Source organism: Macaca fascicularis, chromosome 13 (assembly GCF_037993035.2).
Source record: "Macaca fascicularis isolate 582-1 chromosome 13, T2T-MFA8v1.1".
NCBI lineage: Eukaryota > Metazoa > Chordata > Mammalia > Primates > Cercopithecidae > Macaca > Macaca fascicularis.
Genome location: NC_088387.1, coordinates 68926080 through 68948632, shown reverse-complemented (window position 1 = coordinate 68948632; position 22553 = coordinate 68926080).

Sequence of the window (22553 nt, the reverse complement as noted above, 5' to 3'; positions counted from 1 at the left end):
CATACAGCCAACAGACACATGAAAAAATGCTCATCATCACTGGCCATCAGAGAAATGCAAATCAAAACCACAATGAGATACCATCTCACACCAGTTAGAATGGCGATCATTAAAAAGTCAGGAAACAACAGGTGCTGGAGAGGATGTGGAGAAATAGGAACACTTTTACACTGTTGGTGGGATTGTAAACTAGTTCAACCATTATGGAAAACAGTATGGCGATTCCTCAAGGATCTAGAACTAGATGTACCATATGACCCAGCCATCCCATTACTGGGTATATACCCAAAGGATTATAAATTGTGCTGCTATAAAGACACATGCACACGTATGTTTATTGCAGCACTATTCACAATAGCAAAGACTTGGAATCAACCCAAATGTCCATCAGTGACAGATTGGATTAAGAAAATGTGGCACATATACACCATGGAATACTATGCAGCCATCAAAAAGGATGAGTTTGCGTCCTTTGTAGGGACATGGATGCAGCTGGAAACCATCATTCTTAGCAAACTATCACAAGAACAGAAAACCAAACACCGCATGTTCTCACGTATAGGTGGGAACTGAACAATGAGATCGCTTGGACTCGGGAAGGGGAACATCACACACTGGGGCCTATCATAGGGAGGGGGGAGGGGGAGGGGGAGGGGGGAGGGGTGAGGGATTGCATTGGGAGTTATACTTGATGTAAATGACGAGTTGATGGGTGCTGACGAGTTGATGGGTGCAGCACAGCAATATGGCACAAGTATACATATGTAACAAACCTGCATGTTATGCACATGTACCCTAAAACTTAAAGTATAATAATAATAAAAATATATATTTATTAAAAAAAAAAAGAAAAGAAAATGTGGCACATACACACCATGGAATACTATGCAGCCATCAAAAAGGATGAGTTTGTGTCCTTTGTAGGGACATGGATGCAGCTGGAAACCATCATTCTTAGCAAACTATCGCAAGAACAGAAAACCAAACACCGCATGTTCTCACTCATAGGTGGGAACTGAACAATGAGATCACTTGGACTCGGGAAGGGGAACATCACACACCGGGTCCTATCATGGGGAAGGGGGAGCGGGGAGGGATTGCATTGGGAGTTATACCTGATGTAAATGACGAGTTGATGGGTGCTGACGAGTTGATGGGTGCAGCACAGCAACATGGCACAAGTATACATATGTAACAAACCTGCATGTTATGCACATGTACCCTAGAACTTAAAGTATAATAATAATAATTTAAAAAAGAGCATATAGCACATGCTCATATTATCTGTCCTGAGTGACGTTAATGCATTAGCATTAGCATTTTCTATAGTGAGATGGTAAGTTTATGGGTATTAGAATGTATCTTGAATAATTTCCCAATACCTAGTGTGGCTTTGCTAGATCAGTATGGATCTTCTTCTCTTCCTGATGAATGGCTTCTTAACAGTCTCAATGGACCCAGTCTATTAAAACTAAAATCCTGAGAATATTCTTCTACCAGTGTTCTTCCTATCTTAGTTATGACAGATCCTAACTTGAGAGGATAGTCACAGATCAGCAGATGGGGACTATGATCAGTCCCTACATCCAATTTTCTGCTACTGTTTTTTTTTCTAGAAGTATGATATCTAAATGATTGTAAGTAGAGAGAAAGGCTATTTTGGTTGTGTTAAAAAGAACCTTCAGGGAACAGAAGGATGATGGCTGAATTTCCAGTCTGTTACAGACCCTATTTTGCTGGACAAAGACAGTTTCACTCAGTACAACTATGGCAGAGCGTACTAGTTGTTTCCATTGCCCTTCCATTGGTCTTGAATTTAGTGAAATTCTTTTCCTGATTTGAAGGGTGGCTCAAATGTTATCCCTAATTTGGAAGGGCTGATTATGTTTTTACCTTTTTTTAAAATTAGAAAGCTATGAGAATATTACATGTAAGAAGTAATACAAACCTATGCTAGAACTTCAGAAAAGTGAACAGAAGCAGGCGGATGGGATATAAATGTAATTTAACAAGTGGAAAAGCAGAATCTATGAGACTTAATATGTAGCAGACATAGCCATGAATGACCAAAAATAAAAATTTAAAGAGGAAAAATGCCACCATGATTTCAAGCCTAAGAATCTGAGAGAAATTGGATTGCCATTAATGAAATAAGAAAGTCAAGAAGATTTGTTTCAGAAGTAAGCAAGAAATAATAAAGCTGTAAAAAATGATTTTGCAAAGCTAAGTCTAAATTATCTGCAAATTATTCCGAAGTTAGGGTAAGGCAGAAGATTTTTTTACTATAATACCTAACCTTATTGGGCTGTAGTTGCTTCAAAACTATGGAATTAAGGAATAATTTAAAACTATAATATACATAATATATATTAAATATATATTAAAAACTATAATATATATAGTTTTAAATTATATATTAGTTTTATTTATTATTTATATTTATTATTTTATATATTAAATATATTAGTTCAATCTGTCATCCCTATTTCTAAAGTATTTCTATATTATTTTGTAAATGCAATGGAAACATTCAATCAAAGAGTAAAACTGGACAAATCTCCACCTGATATCCTTCCTTAAATCCACATTGCTTTAGATAGATATTTGACAAAGCCCCAAGCAATACAGGTCATGCGAGCAAATGTGAAAGAATCCCACTTCCTTTCCTTATTTTCCCATTGCTTTTATGTGGCAGAATTCACGTATGTTCCAAATATTATTTTGCTATGATTTTCTTGAAGTAAAAGAACTACTTGCTAGGAAAGTCATCTTTAAAACATTTGGATATGCATAAAAATATTACAAATCCAGTTTTAGAGAAAAGTACACATGTGATTTTCCAAGGCAGATTTCTGGGTAACCTGTGGCTGATTTTTGAGAAATCCAGTCAAAATAATGCTGTACTGCTATAAAAATCATCTAATATTTTAATAGCAGGAATCACCAGCAGATTGCTATTTAAAAGAGCCATTCTAGGATTTAGCAATATTGACACCATGTCTAATTCTGCAGTCTTCTTAAGAGTGAAGTAACTTATAGAGCTAAGATATTACTTCCTTGATATTACTTCCTTGGTAATACAATATGGTAAATTTTCATAAAAATATTTATATTCCCTTTTAAAAATAAACAAAGTATATGAAAGAAATTAAACTGAATGAAGATACATTTATGCCAATAGAAATGCTTTTCAATGGAGGCATCAAAGATAATACAATATTTAGGAGAACTTTACTGTTAAAAAATTATTCGTTTAGAACAATGATCTGACAGTCTTCAAATCAGAATACCTATGTTTAAACTCTTGCTTTATGTTTTTGTGATGCTTTTACTTAGCTTCTTGGAACCTTAGTTTTCTCATGCATAAAATGAGAACTAAATAAACTTGTTCATTGTACTTCCATATATAGCCCAAATTCATTGACTTGGCCTCTTTTTCCACTCTCATCTAGTCTCTACAGCACCATTATGTTTTGTGTGGATTCCCACAATAGCTTCTTAACTAGTCTCTCCGCTTCTGTATTTGCCATGTCTGTTCCTTTCCTGCAGTTCCCACCTTCTAGATAGCAGCCAGTATGAATGTTTCAAAAATACAAATGAGATCCATTCCCTTCCCTGTGCAAACCATCCAATAGTTATGCATTACATTTAAACTGACTTTTCTTGCTCTGACTTACTATCTGACCTCACTCAGACTTACGTCTCTGACCTTAACACTTAACTATGCTTCAACCACACAGGTTGAAGCAGTCAACCTGTTCCTGGTATTACTTTCAGTTCCTGGAATTTCACTCTTATTCTAGGGTGGTGGCACATAATATTCTTGCTGCTTGCAGTGCTCTTAGAGGGTTTCCAGGTCTGGCTTTTTCCCAGCTCAACTATCACCTTCTCCATATACCTTTCCATACTCCTCAATCTGTAATCAACTTGAGCTTTCTTCAACCCCAGGAATTACCTAACATGTTGCTTTGTATTTTTTTCTATATAAAACTTACCATAACCTAAAATGGTCTTGTTCACATGTTTGTTCGCTTGTTTATTGATTGTTTCATTCCACCAGAATCTAATTCCTTCTGAATAACTATCTCATCTAGCTTATTTAACTAGCTATTTATGGAATAATCTACACTCCAAGAATCTTGAGCAGTGGCATAAATATAATATATGCTGAAAAAATATCTGTTAAATGAATACTAAAAGTGCCACTGTAAAGATAATATATGTAAAATTTCCTGGAGTGAGAAAAAGAAAGGTGAAACTCACATTGCATCTAATGTAAGGATGTTGTTCAGAAGATCATTATGTGATCTAGTTTTGAGAGCTCTGCTCTAAATTATGAGAATATTTACTTTAGACTCAGAACTGTTTTGTTCAGGTCACATAGAGTAGTTTGACTGGTAAAGTTTCCTAGCACGTCTAGAACCATCTTTATGATTCTACACTTTGTATCTTCCTCCCACTTTCATTTTCAATCCTGTGTCCACTTTGCACCAATTCATATTTTCTTCTCTAACTCTCGCTTTAATTGTATGCTATTTTTAATATTTTATGCGGTTTTGTAAGCCATATTCTTTCTGTAATAGAAAGTATAAACCAAACATTTCAATTCTGTAGTTAACATTCAGTTAAAACAAGTTGAATCTGAATTTTAACGTGGAAATATAGTAAGCACAGAAAATCTAATCTACTTTTTGCCTTACACAAAGCAGGCATTGAAAATCATGTTTACCTAATTTGATCAAACCTTCTAGAGATTATAATTTAAATAACCATATATTCATTCTAAACCTGTTTGGTGAATGTACATGATACCTGCATGATTACTTGTTAGATGTCAGGAGGAGATAATCACAAATTAGCCCTCTTACTCTTCATATCTGAGCATAATGTCAGCAGACAGATGAAACTTAAATGCAAATACTTTAATATAGGATACAGATTATTCTTGGCAATCCCAGCCTCAGCATGCTTGCCATTTCTGAAGCTTCTTTCCAAGAGATCAGTCTCAATCAGTTGTTGTGCTGGTACTAGAGGACACAGCTACCGTGACAGTGGCTGACTGATGTGCATCGTTTTTCGTTCCAAAATCAGTCTATCTGTACCATAGGTTGGCCAGTTCTTTATGGTGGTCTGTTGAAAAAGCTCTGGTGGAAGGAGTAAAGGGTGACTAGCTTGGTCATTCAGATCCTCTCTCTGGATGAGTTTGAATTTGAAACAAATATAAAGCAGTGGTACCGGCAGTCAAAGGACACAGAGAGAACCTGAATCAGAGACAGTAGCCACGACCTCAAAGAGAGAGCACAGACTGAAATCAGAAAGGTTCTGGGAATGAGACATCAACCAGATACTCATATTACAACAACTTTCTCCTAGTATTTCTCAACATCTTAGCTCCCTGAGATTCTGGAGGAACTTTTAGGTTTACACAAATGCTTGCTACATAAACAAGACTTATTTCCCCCAATAAATTCTCATTTCTTGAGGGATCCAAGAACGCCTCTCTTCATGGCACCCAAATGGATTAACTAATATAGGGATATTCCATCCAACTGACATACACAGAAGTGAAAATGTAACTTGACTAGAATATAGCAAAAGAGTACACACATTATAACTGTACTTACCAACTCCAATTGAAGAATAAACTGCCCTTGCAAGATTTGCTTTCCCTAGAGCCATGAAAATCCTGCAAAGATGTGTAAAAGAACAGATTCTAAGTCTAAAACAGACTTTAGATGTTGCCAAATCTAATTTCCCCCACAGTTCACGAGTCCTGTCTGAACCAAAGCTGTTTTGGTCTAAACACTTATGTCCTCCCAAGATTGATGTATTCAAACCACATCACCAATGTGATCACATTAAGAGGTGTAGCCTTTGCGAGGTGATTAGGTTATTAGGGTTCAGCCTTGATGAATGGAATTACAGCAGATCCTTCAATAATGTCCGTTCATTCAACATTATTTTGTTATAACACTGATGAGAACAAAGGGTTTTCTCCAGGTACTCTGGCTTTCTACCACATGCCAAAGGCCCATTAGGTCATCAGGTAAAAGAAGTGGGTAGATAATCATCTTACTTGTTTTCATTAACCTTTCTTAAATGTGTGTCTAGCTCACATTTATTTCAATACTTAATATTAGAAGTGTTTTGATCTTTATTTTGAAGTTGGGTGATGTTTTGTGACCGGGAATAGGCTATAGGCACTTGGCTGTTTTTTGTATTAATTACCCTGTGGAAAATTGGTTTCATCATATGTCATTTTGCTTAAAGATGCAGTTTCCAAGGACCTATGGATGATGCTAAGTGAGGACTTACTGTACCACCTTTGTAAAAGAGATCCCAGAGAACTGGACACCTGCTACTCCCTTCCACTCTGTGAGAACACAGCAAAAAGGCACTATCCATGAACCAGGAAACAGGCTCTCACCAGACACCAAATCTGCTTGCACTTTGACCTTGAACTTTTCAGCCTCCACAGCTTTTCTGTTGTTTATGTCATCTGGCTTACAGTATTTTGCTGTGGAAGCGCAAATAATTGAAGACATAAGCAGATGATCATACTCTCTGCTTAAGTACTAAATCTTCAGGGACAATTTTACTATATTAATGTGGTAACCCCTTGATGTATGAAAAAGCACAGCTACGTGCTAACTGTTAGAAAGCTTTTCTTTATACTGTGCTAAAACTTGGGTTCCTGAAATTTATTTAAATCGTCCTTGACTACTGGAAGAACAAAGACTACTCTCCTACAGGAAAACTGTTTCATTTTTGAAGACAAATAAAAATTTCCCATTATTTGTTATTTCTATAAAATAAACAGTCCCATTCCTTCCAGTAACCATTCCTCAAATAATATAGTTCCCTAATCTCTCATCATCCTGTTTCACTTTGCTGCTGTGCTGGTTGCTGATTGATTTATCACTGTGTAGAGCCAAACAAAGTTGAGATAATTCTATACTTATCCATATCCATATAAAGAAACTTTCAAACACACTAGTTTATTCTATGAGAAGTAAAATTTTTAATTAAATTTGTCAAACGTGCGTTGTACATCTACATACTCCACCGTGGGCATCATTTAAGACACAAAGACATTCAAATCTTTGTGGTTGTTTACAAATTACAGCAAGTTTAGAGAATAACAAACATTTCATTTCATAGTCATTGCCTCTCCAGGATTCCTTTTATATCTCTATCATCTCTATAGGTTATGTCACTTTACTCAAGAGAAAATAAACAGTAAAGACCACTCAAAAAGAAAGCAACAAATTTGGTTTAAATAGATCAGGAAATACTAAAATTTTCATAAAAGTATGACAGGAGCTTTCTAAATTTCTCCGGAGGATTAGTAAGCATATTGAACATTTTTCTTGATTTTAATTTAGGCAATATTCCCATTAGACAGTCTACCTAATTAGGGCATTTGTTTAAAGTCCATAATGTTAATTCAATAAAAATTGCAATAAAAGTACATTAGATTTTTTATGTTAACAATGCACACTTTAAATAGATAGTGTTATTAAAAGTTATACTGGAATTATCACAATCCAATTCTCTGTTTCAAACAGCAAAATTACTTATATTCATAATTATTCAGTAAATAATTATAAATGTACAGATCACTTAGTTTTTTTATTATTATTATTATTATTATTTATTATTATTATACTTTAAGTTCTAGGGTACATGTGCATTACATGCAGGTTTGTTACATATGTATACTTGTGCCATGTTGCTGTGCTGGACCCATCAACTCGTCAGCACCCATCAACTCGTCATTTACATCAGGTATAACTCCCAATGCAATCCCTCCCCGCTCCCCCCTCCCGATGATAGGCCCAGGTGTGTGATGTTCCCCTTCCCGAGTCCAAGTGATCTCATTGTTCAGTTCCCACCTATGAGTGAGAACATGCGGTGTTTGGTTTTCTGTTCTTGCGATAGTTTGCTAAGAATGATGGTTTCCAGCTGCATCCATGTCCCTACAAAGGACACAAACTCATCCTTTTTGATGGCTGCATAGTATGCCATGGTGTGTATGTGCCACATTTTCTTAATCCAATCTGTCACTGATGGACATTTGGGTTGATTCCAAGTCTTTGCTATTGTGAATAGTGCCGCAATAAACATACATGTGCATGTGTCTTAATAGCAGCATGATTTATAATCCTTTGGGTATATACCCAGTAATGGGATGGCTGGGTCATATGGTACATCTAGTTCTAGATCCTTGAGGAATCGCCATACTGTTTTCCATAATGGTTGAACTAGTTTACAATCCCACCAACAGTGTAAAAGTGTTCCTATTTCTCCACATCCTCTCCAGCACCTGTTGTTTCCTGACTTTTTAATGATCGCCATTCTAACTGGTGTGAGATGGTATCTCATTGTGGTTTTGATTTGCATTTCTCTGATGGCCAGTGATGATGAGCATTTTTTCATGTGTCTGTTGGCTGTATGAATGTCTTCTTTTGAGAAATGTCTGTTCATCTCCTTTGCCCACTTTTTGATGGGGTTGTTTGTTTTTTTCTTGTAAATTTGTTTGAGTTCTTTGTAGGTTCTGGATATTAGCCCTTTGTCAGATGAGTAGATTGCAAAAATTTTCTCCCATTCTGTAGGTTGCCTGTTCACTCTGATGGTAGTTTCTTTTGCTGTGCAGAAGCTCTTTAGTTTAATGAGATCCCATTTGTCAATTTTGGCTTTTGCTGCCGTTGCTTTTGGTGTTTTAGACATGAAGTCTTTGCCCATGCCTATGTCCTGAATGGTACTACCTAGGTTTTCCTCGAGGATTTTTATGGTATTAGGTCTAACATTTAAGTCTCTAATCCATCTTGAATTAATTTTCATATAAGGAGTAAGGAAAGGATCCAGTTTCAGCTTTCTACTTATGGCTAGCCAATTTTCCCAGCACCATTTATTAAATAGGGAATCCTTTCCCCATTTCTTGTTTCTCTCAGGTGTGTCAAAGATCAGATGGCTGTAGATGTGTGGTATTATTTCTGAGGACTCTGTTCTGTTCCATTGGTCTATATCTCTGTTTTGGTACCAGTACCATGCTGTTTTGGTTACTGTAGCCTTGTAGTATAGTTTGAAGTCAGGTAGCACGATGCCTCCAGCTTTGTTCTTTTGACTTAGGATTGTCTTGGAGATGCGGGCTCTTTTTTGGTTCCATATGAACTTGAAAGCAGTTTTTTCCAATTCTGTGAAGAAACTCATTGGTAGCTTGATGGGAATGGCATTGAATCTATAAATTACCTTGGGCAGTATGGCCATTTTCACGATATTGATTCTTCCTATCCATGAACATGGTATGTTCTTCCATTTGTTTGTGTCCTCTTTGATTTCACTGAGCAGTGGTTTGTAGTTCTCCTTGAAGAGGTCCTTTACATCCCATGTAAGTTGGGTTCCTAGGTATTTTATTCTCTTTGAAGCAATTGTGAATGGAAGTTCATTCCTGATTTGGCTCTCTGTTTGTCTGTTACTGGTGTATAAGAATGCTTGTGATTTTTGCACATTAATTTTGTATCCTGAGACTTTGCTGAAGTTGCTTATCAGCTTAAGGAGATTTTGGGCTGAGACAATGGGGTTTTCTAAATATACAATCATGTCATCTGCAAACAGGGACAATTTGACTTCTTCTTTTCCTAACTGAATACCCTTGATTTCTTTCTCTTGCCTGATTGCCCTAGCCAGAACTTCCAACACTATGTTGAATAGGAGCGGTGAGAGAGGGCATCCCTGTCTTGTGCCAGTTTTCAAAAGGAATTTTTCCAGTTTTTGCCCATTCAGTATGATATTGGTTGTGGGTTTGTCATAAATAGCTCTTATTATTTTGAGGTACGTTCCGTCAATACCGAATTTATTGAGCGTTTTTAGCATGAAGGGCTGTTGAATATTGTCAAAAGCCTTTTCTGCATCTATTGAGATAATCATGTGGTTCTTGTCTTTGGTACTGTTTATATGCTGGATTATGTTTATTGATTTGCATATGTTGAACCAGCCTTGCATCCCAGGGATGAAGCCCACTTGATCATGGTGGATAAGCTTTTAGATGTGTTGCTGAATCCGGTTTGCCAGTATTTCATTGAGGATTTTTGCATCGATGTTCATCAGGGATATGGGTCTAAAATTCTCTTTTTTTGTTGTGTTTCTGCCAGGCTTTGGTATCAGGATGATGTTGGCCTCATAAAATGAGTTAGGGAGGATTCCCTCTTTTTCTGTTGATTGGAATAGTTTCAGAAGGAATGGTACCAGCTCCTCCTTGTACCTCTGGTAGAATTCAGCTGTGAATCCATCTGGTCCTGGACTTTTTTTGGTTGGTAGGCTATTACTTATTGCCTCAATTTCAGAACCTGCTATTGGTCTATTCAGGGATTCAACTTCTTCCTGGTTTAGTCTTGGAAGAGTGTAAGTGTCCAGGAAATTATCTATTTCTTCTAGATTTTCCAGTTTACTTGCATAGAGGTGTTTATAGTATTCTCTGATGGTAGTTTGTATTTCTGTGGGATCGGTGGTGATATCTCCTTTATCATTTTTTATTGCGTCAATTTCATTCTTCTCTCTTTTCTTTTTTTTTTTAATTTATTTATTATTATTATACTTTAAGATGTAGGGTACATGTGCAAAACGTGCAGGTTTGTTACATATGTATACTTGTGCCATGTTGGTGTGCTGCACCCATCAACTTGTCATTTACATCAGGTATAACTCCCAATGCAATCCCTTCCCCCTCCCCACTCCCCATGACAGGCCCCTGTGTGTGATGTTCCCCTTCCTGAGTCCAAGTGATCTCATTGTTCAGTTCCCACCTATGAGTGAGAACATGCGGTGTTTGGTTTTCTGTTCTTGTGATAGTTTGCTAAGAATGATGGTTTCCAGCTGCATCCATGTCCCTACAAAGGACACAAACTCATCCTTTTTGATGGCTGCATAGTATTCCATGGCGTATATGTGCCACAGTTTCTTAATCCAATCTGTCACTGATGGACATTTGGGTTGATTCCAAGTCTTTGCTATTGTGAATAGTGCTGCAATAAACATACATGGGCATGTGTCTTTATAGCAGCATGATTTATAATCCTTTGGGTATATACCCAGTAATGGGATGGCTGGGTCATATGGTACATCTAGTTCTAGATCCTTGAGGAATCGCCATACTGTTTTCCATAATGGTTGAACTAGTTTACAATCCCACCAACAGTGTAAAAGTGTTCCTATTTCTCCACATCCTCTCCAGCACCTGTTGTTTCCTGACTTTTTAATGATCGCCATTCTAACTGGTGTGAGATGGTATCTCATTGTGGTTTTGATTTGCATTTCTCTGATGGCCAGTGATGATGAGCATTTTTTCATGTGTCTGTTGGCTGTATGAATGTCTTCTTTTGAGAAATGTCTGTTCATCTCCTTTGCCCACTTTTTGATGGGGTTGTTTGTTTTTTTCTTGTAAATTTGTTTGAGTTCTTTGTAGGTTCTGGATATTAGCCCTTTGTCAGATGAGTAGATTGCAAAAATTTTCTCCCATTCTGTAGGTTGCCTGTTCACTCTGATGGTAGTTTCTTTTGCTGTGCAGAAGCTCTTTAGTTTAATGAGATCCCATTTGTCAATTTTGGCTTTTGCTGCCGTTGCTTTTGGTGTTTTAGACATGAAGTCTTTGCCCATGCCTATGTCCTGAATGGTACTACCTAGGTTTTCCTCGAGGATTTTTATGGTATTAGGTCTAACATTTAAGTCTCTAATCCATCTTGAATTAATTTTCATATAAGGAGTAAGGAAAGGATCCAGTTTCAGCTTTCTACTTATGGCTAGCCAATTTTCCCAGCACCATTTATTAAATAGGGAATCCTTTCCCCATTTCTTGTTTCTCTCAGGTTTGTCAAAGATCAGATGGCTGTAGATGTGTGGTATTATTTCTGAGGACTCTGTTCTGTTCCATTGGTCTATATCTCTGTTTTGGTACCAGTACCATGCTGTTTTGGTTACTGTAGCCTTGTAGTATAGTTTGAAGTCAGGTAGCGTGATGCCTCCAGCTTTGTTCTTTTGACTTAGGATTGTCTTGGAGATGCAGGCTCTTTTTTGGTTCCATATGAACTTGAAAGCAGTTTTTCCCAATTCTGTGAAGACACTCATTGGTAGCTTGATGGGAATGGCATTGAATCTATAAATTACCTTGGGCAGTATGGCCATTTTCACGATATTGATTCTTCCTATCCATGAGCATGGTATGTTCTTCCATTTGTTTGTGTCCTCTTTGATTTCACTGAGCAGTGGTTTGTAGTTCTCCTTGAAGAGGTCCTTTACATCCCTTGTAAGTTGGATTCCTAGGTATTTTATTCTCTTTGAAGCAATTGTGAATGGAAGTTCATTCCTGATTTGGCTCTCTGTTTGTCTGTTACTGGTGTATAAGAATGCTTGTGATTTTTGCACATTAATTTTGTATCCTGAGACTTTGCTGAGGTTGCTTATCAGCTTAAGGAGATTTTGGGCTGAGACAATGGGGTTTTCTATATATACAATCATGTCATCTGCAAACAGGGACAATTTGACTTCTTCTTTTCCTAACTGAATACCCTTGATTTCTTTCTCTTGCCTGATTGCCCTAGCCAGAACTTCCAACACTATGTTGAATAGGAGCGGTGAGAGAGGGCATCCCTGTCTTGTGCCAGTTTTCAAAGGGAATTTTTCCAGTTTTTGCCCATTCAGTATGATATTGGTTGTGGGTTTGTCATAAATAGCTCTTATTATTTTGAGGTACGTTCCGTCAATACCGAATTTATTGAGCGTTTTTAGCATGAAGGGCTGTTGAATATTGTCAAAAGCCTTTTCTGCATCTATTGAGATAATCATGTGGTTCTTGTCTTTGGTACTGTTTATATGCTGGATTATGTTTATTGATTTGCATATGTTGAACCAGCCTTGCATCCCAGGGATGAAGCCCACTTGATCATGGTGGATAAGCTTTTAGATGTGTTGCTGAATCCGGTTTGCCAGTATTTCATTGAGGATTTTTGCATCGATGTTCATCAGGGATATGGGTCTAAAATTCTCTTTTTTTGTTGTGTTTCTGCCAGGCTTTGGTATCAGGATGATGTTGGCCTCATAAAATGAGTTAGGGAGGATTCCCTCTTTTTCTGTTGATTGGAATAGTTTCAGAAGGAATGGTACCAGCTCCTCCTTGTACCTCTGGTAGAATTCAGCTGTGAATCCATCTGGTCCTGGACTTTTTTTGGTTGGTAGGCTATTACTTATTGCCTCAATTTCAGAACCTGCTATTGGTCTATTCAGGGATTCAACTTCTTCCTGGTTTAGTCTTGGAAGAGTGTAAGTGTCCAGGAAATTATCTATTTCTTCTAGATTTTCCAGTTTACTTGCATAGAGGTGTTTATAGTATTCTCTGATGGTAGTTTGTATTTCTGTGGGATCGGTGGTGATATCTCCTTTATCATTTTTTATTGCGTCAATTTCATTCTTCTCTCTTTTCTTTTTTTTTTTAATTTATTTATTATTATTATACTTTAAGATGTAGGGTACATGTGCAAAACGTGCAGGTTTGTTACATATGTATACTTGTGCCATGTTGGTGTGCTGCACCCATCAACTTGTCATTTACATCAGGTATAACTCCCAATGCAATCCCTTCCCCCTCCCCACTCCCCATGACAGGCCCCTGTGTGTGATGTTCCCCTTCCTGAGTCCAAGTGATCTCATTGTTCAGTTCCCACCTATGAGTGAGAACATGCGGTGTTTGGTTTTCTGTTCTTGTGATAGTTTGCTAAGAATGATGGTTTCCAGCTGCATCCATGTCCCTACAAAGGACACAAACTCATCCTTTTTGATGGCTGCATAGTATTCCATGGCGTATATGTGCCACAGTTTCTTAATCCAATCTGTCACTGATGGACATTTGGGTTGATTCCAAGTCTTTGCTATTGTGAATAGTGCTGCAATAAACATACATGGGCATGTGTCTTTATAGCAGCATGATTTATAATCCTTTGGGTATATACCCAGTAATGGGATGGCTGGGTCATATGGTACATCTAGTTCTAGATCCTTGAGGAATCGCCATACTGTTTTCCATAATGGTTGAACTAGTTTACAATCCCACCAACAGTGTAAAAGTGTTCCTATTTCTCCACATCCTCTCCAGCACCTGTTGTTTCCTGACTTTTTAATGATCGCCATTCTAACTGGTGTGAGATGGTATCTCATTGTGGTTTTGATTTGCATTTCTCTGATGGCCAGTGATGATGAGCATTTTTTCATGTGTCTGTTGGCTGTATGAATGTCTTCTTTTGAGAAATGTCTGTTCATCTCCTTTGCCCACTTTTTGATGGGGTTGTTTGTTTTTTTCTTGTAAATTTGTTTGAGTTCTTTGTAGGTTCTGGATATTAGCCCTTTGTCAGATGAGTAGATTGCAAAAATTTTCTCCCATTCTGTAGGTTGCCTGTTCACTCTGATGGTAGTTTCTTTTGCTGTGCAGAAGCTCTTTAGTTTAATGAGATCCCATTTGTCAATTTTGGCTTTTGCTGCCGTTGCTTTTGGTGTTTTAGACATGAAGTCTTTGCCCATGCCTATGTCCTGAATGGTACTACCTAGGTTTTCCTCGAGGATTTTTATGGTATTAGGTCTAACATTTAAGTCTCTAATCCATCTTGAATTAATTTTCGTATAAGGAGTAAGGAAAGGATCCAGTTTCAGCTTTCTACTTATGGCTAGCCAATTTTCCCAGCACCATTTATTAAATAGGGAATCCTTTCCCCATTTCTTGTTTCTCTCAGGTTTGTCAAAGATCAGATGGCTGTAGATGTGTGGTATTATTTCTGAGGACTCTGTTCTGTTCCATTGGTCTATATCTCTGTTTTGGTACCAGTACCATGCTGTTTTGGTTACTGTAGCCTTGTAGTATAGTTTGAAGTCAGGTAGCGTGATGCCTCCAGCTTTGTTCTTTTGACTTAGGATTGTCTTGGAGATGCAGGCTCTTTTTTGGTTCCATATGAACTTGAAAGCAGTTTTTCCCAATTCTGTGAAGACACTCATTGGTAGCTTGATGGGAATGGCATTGAATCTATAAATTACCTTGGGCAGTATGGCCATTTTCACGATATTGATTCTTCCTATCCATGAGCATGGTATGTTCTTCCATTTGTTTGTGTCCTCTTTGATTTCACTGAGCAGTGGTTTGTAGTTCTCCTTGAAGAGGTCCTTTACATCCCTTGTAAGTTGGATTCCTAGGTATTTTATTCTCTTTGAAGCAATTGTGAATGGAAGTTCATTCCTGATTTGGCTCTCTGTTTGTCTGTTACTGGTGTATAAGAATGCTTGTGATTTTTGCACATTAATTTTGTATCCTGAGACTTTGCTGAGGTTGCTTATCAGCTTAAGGAGATTTTGGGCTGAGACAATGGGGTTTTCTATATATACAATCATGTCATCTGCAAACAGGGACAATTTGACTTCTTCTTTTCCTAACTGAATACCCTTGATTTCTTTCTCTTGCCTGATTGCCCTAGCCAGAACTTCCAACACTATGTTGAATAGGAGCGGTGAGAGAGGGCATCCCTGTCTTGTGCCAGTTTTCAAAGGGAATTTTTCCAGTTTTTGCCCATTCAGTATGATATTGGCTGTGGGTTTGTCATAAATAGCTCTTATTATTTTGAGGTACGTTCCATCAATACCGAATTTATTGAGCGTTTTTAGCATGAAGGGCTGTTGAATTTTGTCAAAAGCCTTTTCTGCATCAATTGAGATAATCATGTGGTTCTTGTCTTTGGTTCTGTTTATATGCTGGATTATGTTTATTGATTTGCGAATGTTGAACCAGCCTTGCATCCCAGGGATGAAGCCCACTTGATCATGGTGGATAAGCTTTTTGATGTGTTGCTGAATCCGGTTTGCCAGTATTTTATTGAGGATTTTTGCATCGATGTTCATCACGGATATGGGTCTAAAATTCTCTTTTTTTGTTGTGTCTCTGCCAGACTTTGGTATCAGGATGATGTTGGCCTCATAAAATGAGTTAGGGAGGATTCCCTCTTTTTCTATTGATTGGAATAGTTTCAGAAGGAATGGTACCAACTCCTCCTTGTACCTCTGGTAGAATTCAGCTGTGAATCCATCTGGTCCTGGACTTCTTTTGGTTGGTAGGCTATTAATTATTGCCTCAATTTCAGAGCCTGGTATTGGTCTATTCAGGGATTCAACTTCTTCCTGGTTTAGTCTTAGAAGAGTGAAAGTGTCCAGTAAATTATCCATTTCTTCTAGATTTTCCAGTTTATTTGCGTAGAGGTGTTTATAGTATTCTCTGATGGTAGTTTGTATTTCTGTGGGGTCGGTGGTGATATCCCCTTTATCATTTTTAATTGCGTCGATTTGATTCTTCTCTCTTTTCTTCTTTATTAGTCTTGCTAGTGGTCTGTCAATTTTGTTGATCTTTTCAAAAAACCAACTCCTGGATTCATTGATTTTTTGGAGAGTTTTTTGTGTCTCTATCTCCTTCAGTTCTGCTCTGATCTTAGTTATTTATTGCCTTCTGCTAGCTTTCGAATGTGTTTGCTCTTGCTTCTCTAGTTCTTTTAATTGCGATGTTAGAGTGTCAATTTTACACCTTTCCTGCTTTCTCTTGTGGGCATTTAGTGCTATAAATTTCCCTCTACACACTGCTTTAAATGTGTCCCAGAGATTCTGGTATGTTGTATCTTTGTTCTCATTGGTTTCAAAGAACATCTTTATTTCTGCCTTCATTTCGTTATGTACCCAGTAGTCATTCAGGAGCAGGTTGTTCAGTTTCCATGTAGTTGAGCGGTTTTGATTGAGTTTCTTAGTCCTGAGTTCTAGTTTGATTGCACTGTGGTCTGAGAGACAGTTTGTTATAATTTCTGTTCTTGTACATTTGCTGAGGAGTGCTTTACTTCCAATTACGTGGTCGATTTTGGAGTAAGTACGATGTGGTGCTTAGAAGAATGTATATTCTGTTGATTTGGGGTGGAGAGTTCTATAGATGTCTATTAGGTCTGCTTGCTGCAGAGATGAGTTCAATTCCTGGATATCCTTGTTAACTTTCTGTCTCGTTGATCTGTCTAATGTTGACAGTGGAGTGTTGAAGTGTCCCATTATTATTGTATGGGAGTCTAAGTCTCTTTGTAAGTCTCTAAGGACTTGCTTGATGAATCTGGGTGCTCCTGTATTGGGTGCATATATATTTAGGATAATTAACTCTTCCTGTTGAATTGATCCCTTTACCATTATGTAATGGCCTTCTTTGTCTCTTTTGATCTTTGATGGTTTAAAGTCTGTTTTATCAGAGACTAGTATTGCAACCCCTGCTTTTTTTTGTCCTCTATTTCCTTGGTAAATCTTCCTCCATCCCTTTATTTTGAGCCTATGTATGTCTCTGCATGTGAGATGGGTCTCCTGAATACAGCAGACTGATGGGTCTTGACTCTTTATCCAGTTTGCCAGTCTGTGTCTTTTAATTGGAGCATTTAGTCCATTTACATTTAAGGTTAAGATTGTTATGTGTGAACTTCATCCTGCCATTATGATATCAACTGGTTATTTTGCTCGTTAGTTGATGCAGTTTCTTCCTAGCCTCGATGGCCTTTACATTTTGGCATGTTTTTGCAATGGCTGGTACTGGTTGTTCCTTTCCATGTTTAGTGCTTCCTTCAGGGTCTCTTGTAAGGCAGGCCTAGTGGTGACAAAATCTCTAAGCATTTGCTTATCTGTAAAGGATTTTATTTCTCCTTCACTTATGAAACTTAGTTTTGCTGGATATGAAATTCTGGGTTTAAAATTCTTTTCTTTAAGAATGTTGAATATTGGCCCCCACTCTCTTCTGGCTCGTAGAGTTTCTGCTGAGAGATCTGCTGTGAGTCTGATGGGCTTCCCTTTGTGGGTAACCCGACCTTTCTCTCTGGCTGCCCTTAAGATTTTTTCCTTCATTTCAACTTTGGTGAATCTGGAAATTATGTGTCTTGGAGTTGCTCTTCTCCAGGAGTATCTTTGTGGCGTTCTCTGTTTTCCTGGATTTGAATGTTGGCCTGCCCTACTAGGTTGGGGAAGTTCTCCTGGATGATATCCTGAAGAGTGTTTTCCAACTTGGTTCCATTTTCCCCCTCACTTTCAGGCACCCCAATCAGACGTAGATTTGGTCTTTTTACATAATCCCATACTTCTTGCAGGCTTTGTTCATTTCTTTTTCTTCTTTTTTCTTTTGGTTTCTCTTCTTGCTTCATTTCATTCATTTGATCCTCAATCGCTGATATTCTTTCTTCCAGTTGATCCATTCGGTTACTGAAGCTTATGCATTTGTCACGTATTTCTCGTGTCATGGTTTTCATCTCTTTCATTTCGTTTATGACCTTCTCTGCATTAATTACTCTAGCCATCAATTCTTCCACTTTTTTTTCTAGATTTTTAGTTTGTTTGCGCTGGGTACGTAATTCCTCCTTTAGCTCTGAGAAGTTTGATGGACTGAAGCCTTCTTCTCTCATCTCGTCAAAGTCATTCTCCGTCCAACTTTGATCCGTTGCTGGCGATGAGCTGCACTCCTTTGCCGGGGGAGATGCGCTCTTATTTTTTGAATTTCCAGCTTTTCTGCCCTGCTTTTTCCCCATCTTTGTGGTTTTATCTGCCTCTGGTCTTTGATGATGGTGACGTACTGATGGGGTTTTGGTGTAGGTGTCCTTCCTGTTTGATAGTTTTCCTTCTAACAGTCAGGACCTTCAGCTGTAGGTCTGTTGGAGATTGCTTGAGGTCCACTCCAGACCCTGTTTGCCTGGGTATCAGCAGCAGAGGCTGCAGAAGATAGAATATTGCTGAACAGCGAGTGTACCTGTCTGATTCTTGCTTGGGAAGCTTCCTCTCAGGGGGGTACTCCACCCTGTGAGGTGTGGGGTGTCAGACTGCCCCTATTGGGAGATGTCTCCCCCATTTAGGCTACTCAGGGGTCAGGGACCCACTTGAGCAGGCAGTCTGTCCCCTCTCAGATCTCAACCTCTGTGTTGGGAGATCCACCTCTGTCTTCAAAGCTGTCAGACAGAGTCGTTTGCGTCTGCAGATGTTTCAGCTGTGTTTGTTATTGTTTACTGTGCCCTGTCCCCAGAGGTGGAGTCTACAGAGACAGGCAGGTTTCCTTGAGCTGCTGTGAGCTCCACCCAGTTCGAGCTTCCCAGCGGCTTTGTTTACCTACTTAAGCCTCAGCAATGGCGGGCGCCCCTCCCCCAGCCTCGCTGCTGCCTTGCCGTTAGATCACAGACTGCTGTGCTAGCAATGAGGGAGGCTCCATGGGCGTGGGACCCTCCCGGCCAGGTGTGGGATATAATCTTCTGGTGTGCCCGTTTCCTTAAAGCGCAGTATTGGGGTGGGAGTTACCCGATTTTCCAGGTGTTGTGTGTCTCAGTTCCCCTGGCTAGGAAAAGGGATTCCCTTCACCCTTGCGCTTCCCAGGTGAGGCGATGCCTCGCCCTGCTTCAGCTCTCGCTGGTCGGGCTGCAGCAGCTGACCAGCACCGATTGTCCGGCACTCCCTAGTGAGATGAACCCAGTACCTCAGTCGAAAATGCAGAAATCACGGGTCTTCTGTGTTGCTCGTGCTGGGAGTTGGAGACTGGAGCTGTTCCTATTCGGCCATCTTGCTCTGCCCCCCTCACCTAGTTATTTAGCAGACTGTGCGCTTGGCTGTTGTGACAGAAGAGTCAGTGCAAACTTTCTCAAAATCCAATTAAGATATGGTTTGCTTGATAGATCAATAACTAAGAGGATAGTTCTTTATCTCCTTTAGGACCATGGCATAAAATGTACAAGCCTACAGTAGCATTTTAAATAGCACAACTATATTGAGATATTTCCAAATATGTACATTTTGGGCATCATTGAGATGTTATCCAAGTATGTGATGCTATAATTAACTTCTCATGTTAATATTTTAATAGCAAGATAGGTATGATATGCCTAGTTCCTTACTGTAAGGTCTTCCTTGTGCTTCAGTTCTGATTAGCTCTAATTTTAAAACTCATCTATTTATATTAACATATAAATTATATACATTTACTACTTAATATTCCATTGCAAAAAGCAAAAAGAGCAAAGAAAAATAGAAATTTTAAAGAATGAGATAAATACGTATTTGATTTTTGTATATTACTAGCACATGGTTTCTTGTCCTTACAGTTGGTGAGCACATTTTAATCATGCAATGTGACAGACTATATCATGCCTGATTATATTAACATCTCATTTATTCTTCCCTTGGCTTGAAAGGGCTCTTATACTAGCAGTAAAAGTACCATCTCTGCTATTTTCCTTCTGTTTATTTGTATGACATTTTTCTTCCCTTCCATCTTTCCCAAGGGTTTCTTTGCGGAGACATATTTTGGGAAAGTTAGTTTAATCGAAACCTGATAGTATAATCCATAAATCTATTTTACTAAACTGATGTCAAACCACAACAGATTCTAAGGCACAGAGAGTAAACAAAGACATGAAGGCACATCTGGATTGAGGTCAATGAATCGTTGTTTTCATAAATTCTCGAGGTGTGTCTTGGTTTTCAGACTGCACTTTGAGTCTGATTAATTCAGACTCTGAAATCAATCAAGAATTTAGACTAACTTAAAAATCTCAATGTGAGTACTTAGGTATCTCAGCACCAGGAAATACTTGCTTATATTTCACTTTTTTTTTTTTTTTAAAGTTGTAGGGTACATGTACACAACGTGCAGGTTTGTTACATAGGTATACTTCTGCCATGTTGGTGTGCTGCACCCATCAACTCGTCAGCACCCATCAACTCGTCATTTACATCAGGTATAACTCCCAATGCCATCCCTCCCCCCTCCCCCCTCCCCATAATAAGCCCTGGTGTGTGATGTTCCCCTTCCAGAGTCCAAGTGATCTCATTGTTCAATTCCCACCTATGAGTGAGAACATGTGCTGTTTGGTTTTCTGTTCTTACGATAGTTTGCTGAGAATGATGGTTTCCAGCTGCATCCATATCCCTACAAAGGACACGGACTCATCTTTTTTTATGGCTGCATATCCATGGTGTGTATGTGCCACATTTTCTTAATCCAGTCTGTCACTGATGGACATTTGGGTTGATTCCAAGTCTTTGCTATTGTGAATAGTGCCGCAAGAAACATACGTGTGCATGTGTCTTTATAGCAGCATGATTTATAATTCTTTGGATATATACCCAGTAATGGAATGGCTGGGTCATATGGTACATCTAGTTCTAGATCCCTGAGGAATCGCCATACTGTTTTCCACAATGGTTGAACCAGAAGACAGGCATACAGCCAACAGGCACACGAAAAAATGTTCATCATCACTGGCCATCAGAGAAATGCAAATCAAAAACACAATGAGATACCATCTCACACCAGTTAGAATGGCCATCATTAAAAAGTCAGAAACAACAGGTGCTGGAGAGGATGTGGAGAAATAGGAACACTTTTACATTGTTGGTGGGATTGTAAACTGGTTCAACCATTGTGGATTTCACTTTTCAATAGCAAATAAGTGGACACCTTTTCCTTTCCACGCAAAAGCACACACACACACACACACACACACACACACACACACACACACAAATCTAATGTCTCAGTCTAATAATCAACTCTCCTTAAGGTTTCTCACCACCTTCACTCTGTCCTCCTTGATGCTGACCATAGTCTGTCTAGCAGCTGCATATTAGCTATTGTCTACCTGCTGTATTCTGTGTCACCTCCACTTGCTGAATTTCCATGATGTTAACACATTGCCTGAATCCCACCTATTGAAGTATTAAAAAAAAAAGATCTACTACAATTTGGGTGTCTGATGTGTGTGAGACATGGTTTTAGGCAATTTACATTAATTATCTCAATTTCTGGTTCTTGGATATGGAAGACCCTACATCTCCTGTTTTTGTCCTCTAGAATGGCAGCTGCCATATAAAGAAGTTTAGATTATATAGCCACAGATAAAGATCCCTGGAAAATAAGACGAAGGAGACCACGTGGAAAAAAACTACCCTCCCCCCCCAGACACGATTGAGCCTGTTTGGCAACCCAGAAAGAGAGAAGCCAAGTGCATTTTAGGTTATACCGGATGAGGCACCAGACATGTGAGTGAGGCCATCTTGGATGCTCCGGTACCCAGTGAAGTCATTTCAGGTGACACCATGTGGAGCAAAGATGAGCAATTCCTATTAAGTCCCACCCAAATACCTGATCTTAGGAATCACATCAATATAGTAATTGTTTTAGGCCACTGTATTTTGGGGTTCTTTTCTTTCTTTCATGACTCACTCAAATACCATTTCCTTGATGTCTTTCCCAAATACTCTAACCTATTTTGAACTCCTCTTGGTTTTCATTGGTTACATAAATCCCCTACTTTATATGATTTAATGTTTATGTACATGTACAGACAGTCCCTGACTTACAGTGGTATGACTTGTGATTTTTTTTTGCAGCTTTATGATGGTGCAAATGTGATGATATGCGACCACAAATTTTAGATAGTAAGCATCAATAATTCTTCTCCAAAGGCTCTCTGGGCTGCATTTTTTAC